Below are 12,640 nucleotides of genomic sequence, written 5' to 3'. Positions count from 1 at the left end.
TTAAATCCTGGTCCCTCCTCCGAGGCCAACCTCATCCGCCCTCTGTGTACTTGAGCAAAAACAGCCCCTTCTGTTTGTGGGCCTATAATTGTCTGGTTGTTTTCATGTACTGGATCCTCCGTCCCCCCCCGGGGAAGGTGACGCAGTGGGATTATTTTCCGCACCTGACGGAGAAAGGAGACGGATAGGCTTGGCAACGGCATCGAGTCACCGGGCAAGAGAGGGCCGGGATCGGAACCAGAGCTTGGAGCCCCAGCCAGAGGGGGATTTTCCTGCCACGCGCCCCGGGTTCCCTGTTCACGCTTCTCTTGATTTGTTTCTGACAACTTGAAACCAAGTTCCTACCACCTCACCAAAACCACACCGAGGGGACCGTCGCCCACCTGCCTGGGGCGGGGCTGACGGTCCCTGAAGTGCCCGCGCTGCATATGTGCATTTAAGGCACGCGTGTCTCCCGGGCCGGCCGTCTTTCCCTCCTCATTTGTGGTGTGTTCCCTTCTCCCTCCGTCTCCGCCGTCTAACCCACCGCTGTCCCTCTCTCCGGGCCTCCCGTCCCCCGTTCTAGAAGGTCTCCCAAGGCTCAGCTGGCTTTGCTCCTCTGCGGTACGCGGTGTGGAAGGTGGCCGTGGTGTCACAAGGGGACAGCTTCATGATTTCCACAGCCTGCGGGGGCTCCCCCGAGGGGGGGACTGAACTGAAACCGACTTGCTCGGAGTCCCCGGAGAAGGCTCTTTGCTCTCGGTCCGGCCCAGTTGGCTGCCACGAGCCTCGAATTAGAGAATACCCCTGAGACCTTCTGCCCGCTCCCCCTGCCCCTCCTCAAGGAGCAGGGAAGGGGAGAGGGGTGGGGAGCTGGGCAGGGGGAACAGGCCGAGAAATGCCCCTCCGAGTTCCAGGGCTGACCTCTTTGCCAGAACAGTTTCTACAGAGGTAAGAGAACCAGGCCCAGCTGAAGCCCGGCCCCTCACCTTGTGTTTTGGAAGCCTTTAGAAGTGGGGGCCGCAGACCCCCTCCTCACCCACACCTTCCTCAGTGGGGGAGACTCCCATAGCTTCCTGTTCTGCTGGGAAAGGAAATCATCCTAATCCACTCCCGGGAGCCTCAGGCAGGGCTGGAGAGGCGGGGCAGAGGCTTCTGGGCCTTCTTCCCGTGATAGCGGCAAGCTGTATCCTGACATCTGGCCTTTGACCCTCTTGGCCTCGTTCTCAGTGCACCCAAGGCACCTCACATCCCTGACTGTGGGTCATGCAGGCCTGAGTTCTAGAAAGTTCTAGAAGCCCCTGCTCTGCAATTTGCTGTGTGACCTTGGATACGTTATTCAGCTGCCCGAAGCCTGTGTTTTCTCACCTGAAGGGTAAGGCTGTGCAGCCCGAATGAGCCAAGAGCCAAGAAAGCCAAGAAAGCCCGGGCTTTGGCCTGGGGGGAGCCCCCAGGACCAGCAGCCACCGTGTCACCTCCCGTGTCGCTCAGGGCCGGGGTCTGTGCTTCAGCCCCCTGGCTTACTTCCAGAGGCTTCTGTAACTCTGTGTCGGTGGAGCCCGTGGTCCCCAGGAGGAGGGTGGGGCCAGCGGTGTGGCCAGGAAGCTGGCAGGGAGAGTGGGCCCTGTTTCAGTGCCCCCCAAGGGCTTGGGGGTGCTTCTTGGATGCCCGCGAGCCTGACTTTAGGGTCAGGATTTCATTTGGGGACCGGGTAGAAGCACATTTCAGGGGGTTGCGAAGAGTACGGGCAAAAATTTGTCTGGTACAGGAGACAGGGGACCTCGGTGGCAGCCAGGACCCTGTGGTTCTTGCCCTGGATGTTCGCCTTTCCTGGGCCTCAGAGAACATGGATTAAAAAGCCACAGCTTACGTTTACAGAGTTCTTCTTACATGCGGGCACAGTTTGAAGTGCTCCTCACCTTACTTACCCTCACCACACCCCGGGAGGGACCCACATAAGGCACGGGAGAGGCTGGCAGCTTGCCCGAGCTCACAGATTTCAAGGGGCAAAGGGACAATCATGGCAGTCGGCGGCCAGGGAAGCCCAACGCGCTGTCCCACCGCCCAGGGCCCGCCAGGGCCATGGCGCGTGGGGGGCAAGGGTCTGTGACCTGCCTTACAGCAGGAGGTCACTTGTGCCGGGAGCTCCAGGCCCTGTAACCCATGCCACGAGCCTGTGCGCCCCCGCCATCAAGTCAGTCAATACTGGTGTCTCCGTGGCAACCCGCTGGGCCCACCCTTGAACCTGGCTTGGCAAGCAGCTCCCTTCGGGCTGCCCGGAGGCCTTGTTCTCCACGCAGGTGTTCGGGACACAGCCCGGGGATTTGGGAACACCGGGGTCTTCCAGCCAGCATCTGAGGGAAGCTTCTCGGGCTTCCATTGCCCCCATCTACAGAGGGACATCACATGTCCTCTTCACCGGGGACACGGGCTGGGAAATGTTGGGGTTGGCACAGGGCTCGCGTTATCTTGTGTGAAGAGACTGCGGGGAACATCTGCATCGGGCAGGCACCGGGATCACAGTCCGCATAGATGCTGACCCGAGGAAACTGAAGCTCGGGGGGATGCATTGGCCCCCAAGGCCATGTACGAAGCACCATAGGTGGGCTGACTCCCCAGAGCAGTGCTCTCCAGGAGGAAGAATTGTCCTCACGTTCAGCCTTCAAGAAGCCACGTGGACTTCAAGCGTGGAGCCTGCTTACCCACCTGGGTGGGGCCCGAGGTGCCCCACGCTGGCCTTAGCATCAGCTGGAACAGCAAAGAGGAAAGGGAGACACGCTGGGGATCAGAGCGTCTCCACCTACCCCTTAGAGCCTGTGGGGACAGAGCAGGGGTGGGGGTGGGGAGTGGTTCTTCAGCCCCCAAGGGGCCTCCCCTAGAACAGAGCGCCTGAGGCAGGGTCCTGGGGTGAGCTCTCTAGCCCCTCGTTAATCCATTTCACTCTCTTGCAAAGTGGGAACAGCCTTAGGAGCAGTGATGGAATTTCTCTAAGGGAGAGAAAAGTCTCTGCAAGAGAAAACGCATGAGGCCGTGGGGTGGGAGGGAACCCCTCGGGAGGAGAGGAAGCCACTTTGTCTAGAGGAGGGAGGAGGTTTGGAGCTGACCCGCAAGCCTCCAGTGAGGGGAGAGAGGCAGGATGCGCTGAGATGACTCCCGGAGGCCCCATGGTCTGCAGCCCAAGGGAGATCCCCTTGGCCGTAGGAGGCCAGAGGCAGAGGGCCTGGGCCACTGAGCCCCCGGTGAGCACCCCAGACTTAGCAGGTATTAGGAGGAGGAGGAAGAAGAGGGTTCTGAGCCCCTCCGGTGGAGGTGATGGGGACTAAGGCCTGGACCTCGCAGGGCAGGGAGTCAAGTTACCCGTAACACCACTCTGCATAAGGGACTCACCCGAGGCCACCTCCCAGATGGCAGATGGTGGAACCACGAGTCAGATCCAGGGCTCCGCGTTCTAAACTCATTGGCAGGTGTGCTTTGGCCAATGGCAGGTGGTGGCTCTGTCCACGTTGGTCTTCAAACCCACCTCTCCCTCCCTCCCTTCCTTCCGGCTCCTTCAAACTCCCTCCCCCGTTCTCCCTGACTCCCAGGCAGAGAGGAGAGGATTGCTACAGAATCATCCCCGGCAAAGCCTCGGTGGCACAACCCCCCCCCCCCCGCCCCTTCAGGAGGGGCTCCGCTTTAAAAGGGGCTCCTGGAGAGGGCACGGCAGAAACCCCAAGGTGACATCTGTCCTGGGGTACTGCGGCTCTCTGCCGCGGGGGGAGAGGGGCAGCCGTTCTGACACTGAGAAGCAAGACGCAGGCATGCCAGGATGCCATAAAGCTCAGTCTAGCACAGCAAAGTGGCAAAAAGGAAGAATAAAACACCCGTCTATTTAAGAGTAACGACAGGGAAAAATACATTTTCATCAGCTCGTCTTCTCGCGGCTGAGTCCCCGCAGCAAGTTCCACATTCCGAACGTTAGGAGAGAGATCAAAACAACTTTGCTGTGTTTAGCTTCGTTCTGCCGCATCGCTCGGCTCTGAGTTAAAAAGCAACAGGTACCGTGGTGTCTCTCCCAGAAACGCAGGAACGGCTTTAAAATGCAATTATGGGGGCTGGTGGAAGGGAAGGGGAAAAATGTTTTTCTTCGATTGATGTATGATTGCCCCCATGCTGTTTGGAATCGTATTTTCGCTGAGCTCTGCTAAGAAGTGCTATTTGCAGGGAGCCTGACAGACGGAAGCGATTGGGTTTGGCAGGTCTAAATGTATTATTTTAGCAGGTCTCCAAGGAAAGATTCCGGGAGGGGCGCTGGCCTTTTAAAGTGCAGAGGACATGGGGCTGCTTAGCCTCCATCCTGCTTGTCAAGACCAATCAGCCAGCCTGGAAACAGCCCCCGAGCTTTCTGTAGAGGCCCACCTCCCCGCCTCCCCCCCACCCGGCCTCCACTCCCCCTCCCTGCAGCCCCTGGCTCCCACTGACAAGTGCCATTAGTCATTCCCTCACCCAGCAAGGACTTCCCCAGGAAATATAAGAGGCCTGGCCCTGTGCTGGGTGCTGTCGGGCTTCTAAGGGGGCTTGGTGCAGAAGGAAGACGAGGGAGGCTGGGCCTGCAGGAGCCCAGGGGAGGAAAGGGGGAGGGCCCAATCTGGAAGGGCGGTTGGGGCATCTGAACGTTCGGGAGGAGATCGGACGGGAACGAGGAGTCAGCCATAGTGCAAAGGCAGTCATGGTTCCCAGATGGGAACAGCCGTGATGAAATGGGACACTCAGAGAGCATTCAAGCCGGGGGTTATGACGTGAGCAGGGTAATCACGTGATGATCGGCGTTTAGCCCCTGATACGCATCAGGCATGGCCTTAAGCGTTGTCCCTACATCAACTCATTGAGTCATGACAACCATCGGTAGGTCTGATTGTTATCCCTATTTTACAGAAGGGTGGGGACACAAGGAGGTGAAGCGTCTTGCCCCAGGGCCACTCTTCCGTGGGGACTCCAACAGGGGCTGGCCCCTCGGATCAGGCCCAGGCAAGGCTGGACCACTTACACCCCAATTTTTTTTTTTTTTTTTTTGGATAAATACAATACCGTACTGTACATGATTTTCTTTTTTTTTTTTTTAATTTTTTTTAATGTTTATTTATTTTTGAGAGAGAGGAGACACGGAATCCGAAGCAAGCTCCAGGCTCTGAGCGGTCAGCACAGAGCCCGACGCGGGGCTCGAACCCCCGAGCTGTGAGATCATGACCTGAGCTCAAATTGGACGCTCAACTGACTGGGCCACCCAGGCACCCCTGTAAATGATTTTCTTAATAACATCGTCTTTCCTCTAGCTTACTTTATGGTAAAAATATACTATGTGATTCAGAAAACATACGGCATTTGTGTTAACCGGCTGTTTATGTGATCAGTAAGGCTTCTGGTCCATGGTGGGCTCTTAGTAGTTAAGTTTGGGGAGTCAAAAGTTATAGGCAGATTTTTGGCCGTGGGGGAGGGGGGGCGGTGCCCCTACCTCGGCACTGTTCAAGGGTCAGCTGTCTATTCTCTAGGTCTGGATTTCTCAACCTCGGCATTATTGGTTTGGACCAGATAACTCTTTTTTTTTTTTTTTTTAATTTTTTTTAACATTTTTTTTTTATTTTTGAGACAGAGAGAGACAGAGCACGAACAGGGGAGGGGCAGAGAGAGAGGGAGACACAGAATCCGAAACAGGCTCCAGGCTCTGAGCAGTCAGCACAGAGCCCGACGCGGGGCTCGAACCCATGGACTGTGAGATCATGACCCGAGCCGAAGTCGGACGCTCAACCGACCGAGCCCCCCAGGCGCCCCCAGATAACTCTTTGATGTGGGGGCTGTCCTGTGCATTGTAGACACTTACCAGCATTCCCGGCCTCCACCCACCAATGCCGGTAACGCCACCCTCTGCCCGCTCCCCACTTCCCGCATTTTGGCTCCCCAAAATGTCCCCTGACATTGACAAATGTTTCCCCCACGTGGTAAAAATGCCCCCGACTGAAAGCACTGCTCTGGACCCTCCTTATTTAGAAGAAAAGGAGGACTGCGTGAGAAATGAAACAACCATGCCATGGTTGAAGTCTATGGGCGAGTTTTGTTGGAAAGTGACTTGGATGACAGATCCCTTGCTCTAGGGCACCTGTGGGGAGAAGGGACGGGGGCGGTGGGGAGAGAGAACAGTTTTGGGGCCGAGAGAACAGGTTCGGGGCCCCGTGGGCAGACATTCGGATCCAGAATGGCAAGTAGATAGCATGCCCAAGGCAGACATCAGTAATCAGTCACAGTGTTCTTTCCCACTAAGTCAGGCTACGCTTCCAGAATCTTCCACACAGGGTTCCAGGCAGCTACCACGTACTGTTTTGTGAGACGGTAACCCAACACAGAATCTGTTGCCCTCCCACAGGAAGATTCTTCTCTGAGAAGATTCTCTTCTCTGACTTGGAGAGACTTCCCTATTCAAGATGCTCCCTCCCCTTCGATGGAGAAGAGGCATTTTCCTGATGGGGCCGAGCGCTGCCTTCTTCCGCATTCCTCTGGTCAAAGGAAGCGTGGGTCCCGAGGACCACAGGGCCCACAGTGGGGAGGGCATGTGGCTGCTTCCTCAGGACAGGAGGGACCTGCGTGATGAGGGGACACAGGACACGTGGAGACAGAGGCATAAGGCTTTCCAGAGGGGCCTAGGGAGGGGAGGGGGGCATGATCCCACCTGCTCTGGGCATCTAAGATGTTCTGACATATTGGTGGGAGAGGGGGCCGCAGAGCCTGCTTATCCTAGGGGGCCATCTGAGGGGCTCAGGCTCCCATGCCCTTGGTCGCACATTTCCTGGACCTCTGCCATGCACCGGGTACCAAGCACCCACCCCTCACTACTCCCACAGACGCCCCGTTGGGGGACTCCGTTGCCCTGGGCTGCCAGGGAGGAAACTAAGTCCCACAGCTGTTAAAAAACTCCCCCAAATCACACAACCAGCAGCAGGCAGAGCCCTAACGTCACCAACGCGAGCTGTCCCTTGACCTCCTGGGGCCCCATCTTGTAGAGGGAGAGTAGAGGCTCAGGGGAGATACGCGGTGTAAGGGGCCACGTAGCAGCTGGGTGGCCCGGGTGCATTCTTTAACCTCTCTTTGCCCCGTCCTGGTGGCCTCACCTGTCGGGGGGTGGGAACAGCTCCCCGTTCACCAAGTTGCCGCAGGGACTCTAAGAGCCGAGAGCTTGGCGTGGCCCCTGGCATGTAGCCAGCGCCCGCTAAGTGGTGGCTGCAGCCATGGCCATGCTCCACGGACACCAGGGGTCCCCTTGCTCTGGGCGCCTCCGTGCAGAGCCCTTCTTACAACAGCTCGCTCGAGGGGGTGGGTTTCTCTGTCGAAGCCGGAGGTGTCAGGGGGGGCCAACCTCAGCCTCAGCCTGAGCCAAATGTCACCGGAAAGGCACAGCCTGTGGTTGTGTTGACACTCCCCCCCCCCCCTTGAGCCCTAGAAACCTGCTGTGCACACAGGGTCCCCAAGGCGGAGGGCCTCCTGGGGCAGATTGCGTGGGACCGGGGCCTCTGAAAACCAGGGGGGAAGGGGTGAGGACAGCAACAGGACCGGGTCCTCAGTGAGGGGCTGGGGAGGCGGGCCGGTGGAGCAGGTTGTTGGTAGTTGCTGGGGGATCAGGGCCACTCATCAGGCCTTCTGGTTACTGGCACTTTCCCTCCGCCTGGGAGTCCCGGCCCTCCTGGGGGCAACGCACCACACCTCTGCAGCCTGGGTGCGGCCACAGACCTGGCTCAGCCTGACAGGGACGTGGATCCCAAGGAAGGCGTGTGTCGATGCAGGTGTGGGGAGGCCCCGTCTGGCAGGGGTGCGGCTGCGGGCGGGGTATTTGTGCCTCTGGTTCCCCCAGAGACTGACTTTGGCATCCGCCTGGAATCCTTCAATAAATCCTTTTTCTCCTTAAACACACTGGGTTTCCTTTGCTTCCTCGGCCCTCTGTGCCCCCCACCCCCGCCTAGGGGAATCCCAACAGGGCTCTGAAGGACAGGTCGAGGCTGTGCTGGAACGTTATGCAGGGGAACTCCACGCACAGGGCTGCCTTGCTCTCATCTGTGTGTATGGGGCCTCAAAATGAGGATGTACAGGGGTGCATACAGGGGTATGGAGGAGGTGGGGGCCGTCCCACGGCCTGGCCTCCACCTGCACTGCGCTGAGTCCCGGGGTGGGGTCTCCCCACCGCCTGTCTCGTACCTCCTCGCTGTCCATCTGGACTTGAGTAGCACCAACCACGAGGGGACAGACAGACAGACAGAGCTGGAGCTCAGAAGCTCAGGCTTCTGGCCATCTCCTCCAGGCCTCCTCTGGCTGACCTACCGCTTTGTTCCCAGGCCTGTATCGAGCCCTGCGGGGGGAACAAGGATAGAGGCCACCAGCCCTCCTCCTACTGCAGGGTCCCGGGGCTGGAAGGGCACCTCTGTCGTCACATACTGTCTTGGCCACAGTGCTCTGCTTTCTAGTAAAATCTAATACAGGCCCAGCCAAGGCCGGGCTGCTCTGGGCTGCCTCCTCGGTCCTCTCCAGGGCGCCGCACATTGGGGACAGACACGCGACAGGAAACTGCAGCCCTCACGCGTGTGCGCGTGCACACACACACACACACACACACGGACGTGTATGTGAAAGGCCCAGCCCCTTGGCCACCTACGAAGCCCACCATCACCTCGGCCAGCCTGGGGGCCCGTCCTACTCATCCTGCTGCTGCAGTCTGAGGACCTCCAGTCCTGGGTCTCGAGAACTTTCACAGGCAGACCCCCGTATGGGCAAAGAAAAGAATGTTCTGGAAGTCTCAAATGGCAGTCTCTGGATGGGAGTTTCACGTTGGTTAGCATGTCGGGGTGTAGCGCAAGAGGAGAGGGGGCCAGAGATGGTGAGGGAAGGAAACCGGGAAGGACCCAAGGGAGGGGGCATAGAGGCGGAACAAGGGGACAGAGAGGAGATGGGGAGGAGAGCAGGTGGGCAGAGTGGGGTTGTGGGAGGTGGTGGGGGGGGGAAGGCAGGGGAGGGAGTGAGGAGGTGGCTGGGGCAAGGCAGGACACCCCACGGAGCAGGGCAAGGATCCCACCCCTCCCCACATGCAGCCTGGCATTCCTGGCCCCAGCCAGGCCACCACCCTGCCCACCCTGAGGTACCAAAGGGAAGGGGACCCAGAGATCGTGGGGCGCAGAATGCATCCCTGTAGTGAGTCTTGGGGCCCTGCATCTTGCTCGCACTGGTGCTGACAGCGATCCTCACCCCGACAACCTGCACAGGGCAGACCCCCCCCCCCGCCCCCGCCAAGCCCTTCTGTGGCTTTCCACCAGCAGGAACAGCCATCCAAAGCACTCCGGGGGGGGGGGGGTGCACACGTGAGCAGGTCCAAGTGTGCTTGTGTGGCCATGGGTGTACATGTGTGTTTGGGTGTGTGTGCACGTGAGTGTGGGGGCGGCAGTCCTGTTAGCCCGCGTTACTTCTTGTTTCACTGTCAAGGTGAGCAGGGGGCCTGGGTTGGGGGAGGGCCTGGGGACGTGGGGCTGGAGGGCCGGGGAGATGCGGGGCCCCCTCTTCCTCCCGGACCATGGGCCGTTCATGAAATGGGACACCGGGAGACACCTGTGAGGGGCCGAGACACCTGTGAGATGTACCTCTTCCTGGTGATCTGTCTGTGCCCAAACGGAAAGAGTCCGCATGCGCACATGGGGACCCGCCCATTCTTTTCAATTCCTCCCCTGTCCTCCCCATCCCAGACCCACCTTCCCCTCCTTCTATGGGTGTCTTCTGGAAGGCCTCGCGCTGTCACTCGGACCTCACTGCCCCTCCTCCAGCCGTCTGTGCCAACCATGTGGCTATTTGTATTTTAACTTAAAGTTAAATTAAATAAAAAACCCGGTTCCTCAGTTGCACCGGCCACATTTCAATTCCTCAGTAGTCACAGGTGGCTGGTAGCTATCGCATTGGATGGTGCAGATGTAAAGCGTTTCCATCGTGGCAGAAGGTTCTGTTGGACAGTGCTGGACGTAGCCTCTCTCAGCCCCCAGATTGGGCTCTCGCGCCTCAGGACCTTTGCTTGTGCTGATGGCTAACAGAGTGCCCGTCTCCCTTTGTCTGCTCGCGGAAAGCCCACTCTGTGGTCCAAGCTCAGCTTCCCCACGAAGCCCAGCCCCCAGCCTACCCTGCTCCTGCATCCGGCTTTCTGCCCTGCTGGGCTCACTGTAGGCCTTCGGCTTGGGGGGCTTGTCTTGTGGACTTATTTTGCATGGTGCACACCTCTTTCTTCTTTCTAGCCACCCCAGTCTCCCTCCGGGTCCACCCATCCCTGTTCTCCCTCTGCTCCACCCATCGGTTTCTCTCTCACAACCTCTGTCAGCTTGCATTTCCTCTCTCTGATTTCCCTCTTCCCCTCTGTCTCCTCTCCCTCTCCCTCTGCTTTCCTAGAGTTGCTAATTGCACCTGCGATTACCTAATTGCCATGGCAATTAGCCAGTTGCCGGGGCTTTTGAAGGTGCAAACGGCAAACTGCAGGCGTAAGGAGGTAATTTTAGGCACAAAACTGCCCAGAGGACTTGGCCTGAGCCCCCGGGGGGCCGAGGGGAGACAGGACTGCTGGAGGAAGCAAGGTCTGCAGTGTAGACCTTGGGAAGGTCCCAAGGCGGTGGACTGGGGGGTGGGCGTGGGGCCGGGAGGTGGGAACCATCCCTCTAAGCAATTCACGTAACCGGCAGCACAGAGCAAGGCCAGCCTGGCAGCTTTCACTGTAATAATTTTCATATTATCACTAGTGCTGATGAGGATTAATCATAATACTCAGCAAGGTTGTTCAAGGTGTCGGGAGAGGGCAGTCGCCTGACACCCTTTATAGGCCGGCGCAGGGGGCTGGACCAGGAACCCACCCTGGGAGGCCACTTCTGGGGCACAGGACCCGGCGCTGGAGCAGGGGACCCTGGCACTCACTGGCCAGAAGCGCTTTCTGAGCAGCGATGCAGTGTGGCCCGAGGAATAAGTGCTCCTCAATGTCATGGGTGGGGCCCCAGCCCAGTCCCAGTCCCACCCCCTTCCTCCAGGAGTCAGCACGGCGAGGGCGGAAAAAGAAGCAAGAAGTCCATTTCCCGCGGGAGACGTGCACCTCCCGTGTGACCAAAAGCCAGGTCAGCCACACGCTTTGGGGTCAGGGGGTAGTGAATCTGGATGGCGGGTGTCTGGGACCTTGGGCTTGCGGGAGGTGACAAGGGCTCGTCCTTGCGTGTGTCCTTGTCCAGAAGCCCGCCCTGGGGTCCGAACCTTGGGTGTGGCTGGGATGGGGGAGGGGCTCTGGGATACAGGATGCGGGAGAATCCTTCCGGGGGAACCAGGGGTGGGAGCACCTGGGGCACGGGCCTGGAGGTTGCGTTGGCAAGGCCAGGGTGCTCTTTAGACCCGATTCGTGTGAGTCTGGGGGCCCTGGGAGTGCCAGTGGGGGGATGGGGGAGACGGTTGAAGTGCTGGCTGTGGGCTCGCCTCCGGGAGTAACTTTGGTGGAAGAAGTCCCTGAGTGATACCGGAGCCCTGCAACCTGTCAGGAGCGGGCCAGATGTCACCTGGCTGACACGTCCTCCCTGCGGCACACTGGCTCCCCGTTGGACAGGACCCCCGCGGGGACAGACCAGTTCCCCTAGAACAGGTTCCTAGTTCACCCACCGCCCGGGAAGTTGAAAAACGTGTGTCGAATGAAGGAAGGGGTGGCTGAATGAATGGACAGGATACTGCCTCTCTGGGCCTCAGTCTCTCCATCTGTGAAGTAGAAGCCTGGGCCTGAGGAGCCCCTCCTGAAGGGGCTCCCTCTCCTGTGTCCCAGCCCTTCTCCCCATCCTTGCTCACCGGGTCCCTACGGGGGCGCCCTCCCCGCTCCGCATCCTGCCCCAGAATCCCCCAGACCTCCAGGGGACCCCCTGTCCCTTGCACTTCGGCACTCAGTGGCCTACCGCTCCGGGCCCAGAGAATTCTGAAGCCCTTATGTTTTGGTGCCTTGCTCCCCCGCTGAAGGAAACGGATGTATTTTGGACTTCGTTTTCCTGGTACGCTGTGAAACTCTGCAAATGGGGACAGATTGGCCGGCTTTTACAGTCCCAAACCTCTGAAGCCTCTAGGGAGGGAAGCTGGGGGTCCACAAGGACCCCTCGATCCTACTCTGCGGGGGGATGGGGAGGGTCCGGGGCAGGGTTCAGGGCTGGCGTGGGGGAGGTTGGACCTCCCTGGCCCCGGGCCCTCCACATGCTTCTCTTCCTGGCCTCAAAGGGACGCCCAAGTAAACACAAGAGCCAGTGTCTGAGGCCATTAGTACAAGTTAATTAATTCACCAGAGGGAAGGAAGGCTATAAATAACTGATGAGAGGGGAGGGGGCGGGTGGGGACAGGTTTATTCACCCGCCAGTTTCACAGAGTCTCTGCTCTGGCCATACAGGTTAATGAGCACAGGCCTCCTTACCAACATAATAGCGACTAAAAATAAAAAAAAGAGGAAGGAGTCATTCTCCCTGGTGAATCAGACGCCTCCAATTGTAATTTCCATGCTGATACTGTAATTTTCTTGTTCCTCTTGCTCTCCCTGGGGCTGAGGGAAACGGAACCCCCTCCCCCCAAAGGAGAGACAAGTCCTATTCTGGTTTGTTCCCTTCAGGAAGGA

The 12,640-nt window shown here is 58.8% G+C and overlaps 1 long non-coding RNA gene across 1 annotated transcript; it reads left to right on the top strand.

Moving 5' to 3' along the window:
* Positions 1–5,262: 5,262 nt before the first annotated feature.
* Positions 5,263–7,914, top strand: LOC124508036 (uncharacterized). Its single transcript, XR_006961205.1, has 2 exons — positions 5,263–5,302; positions 6,377–7,914. It is a non-coding gene; the product is annotated as an uncharacterized LOC124508036 (long non-coding RNA).
* Positions 7,915–12,640: the final 4,726 nt, after the last annotated feature.

The sequence above is a fragment of the Lynx rufus genome, unplaced genomic scaffold (assembly GCF_022079265.1).
Source record: "Lynx rufus isolate CCGP_SWC_20201006 ecotype Redwood Valley unplaced genomic scaffold, mLynRuf1.p SCAF_13, whole genome shotgun sequence".
NCBI classification, from domain to species: domain Eukaryota; kingdom Metazoa; phylum Chordata; class Mammalia; order Carnivora; family Felidae; genus Lynx; species Lynx rufus.
The sequence above is the reverse complement of the archived record's forward strand: the minus strand, read 5'-3'. Positions and strand labels throughout refer to the sequence as shown.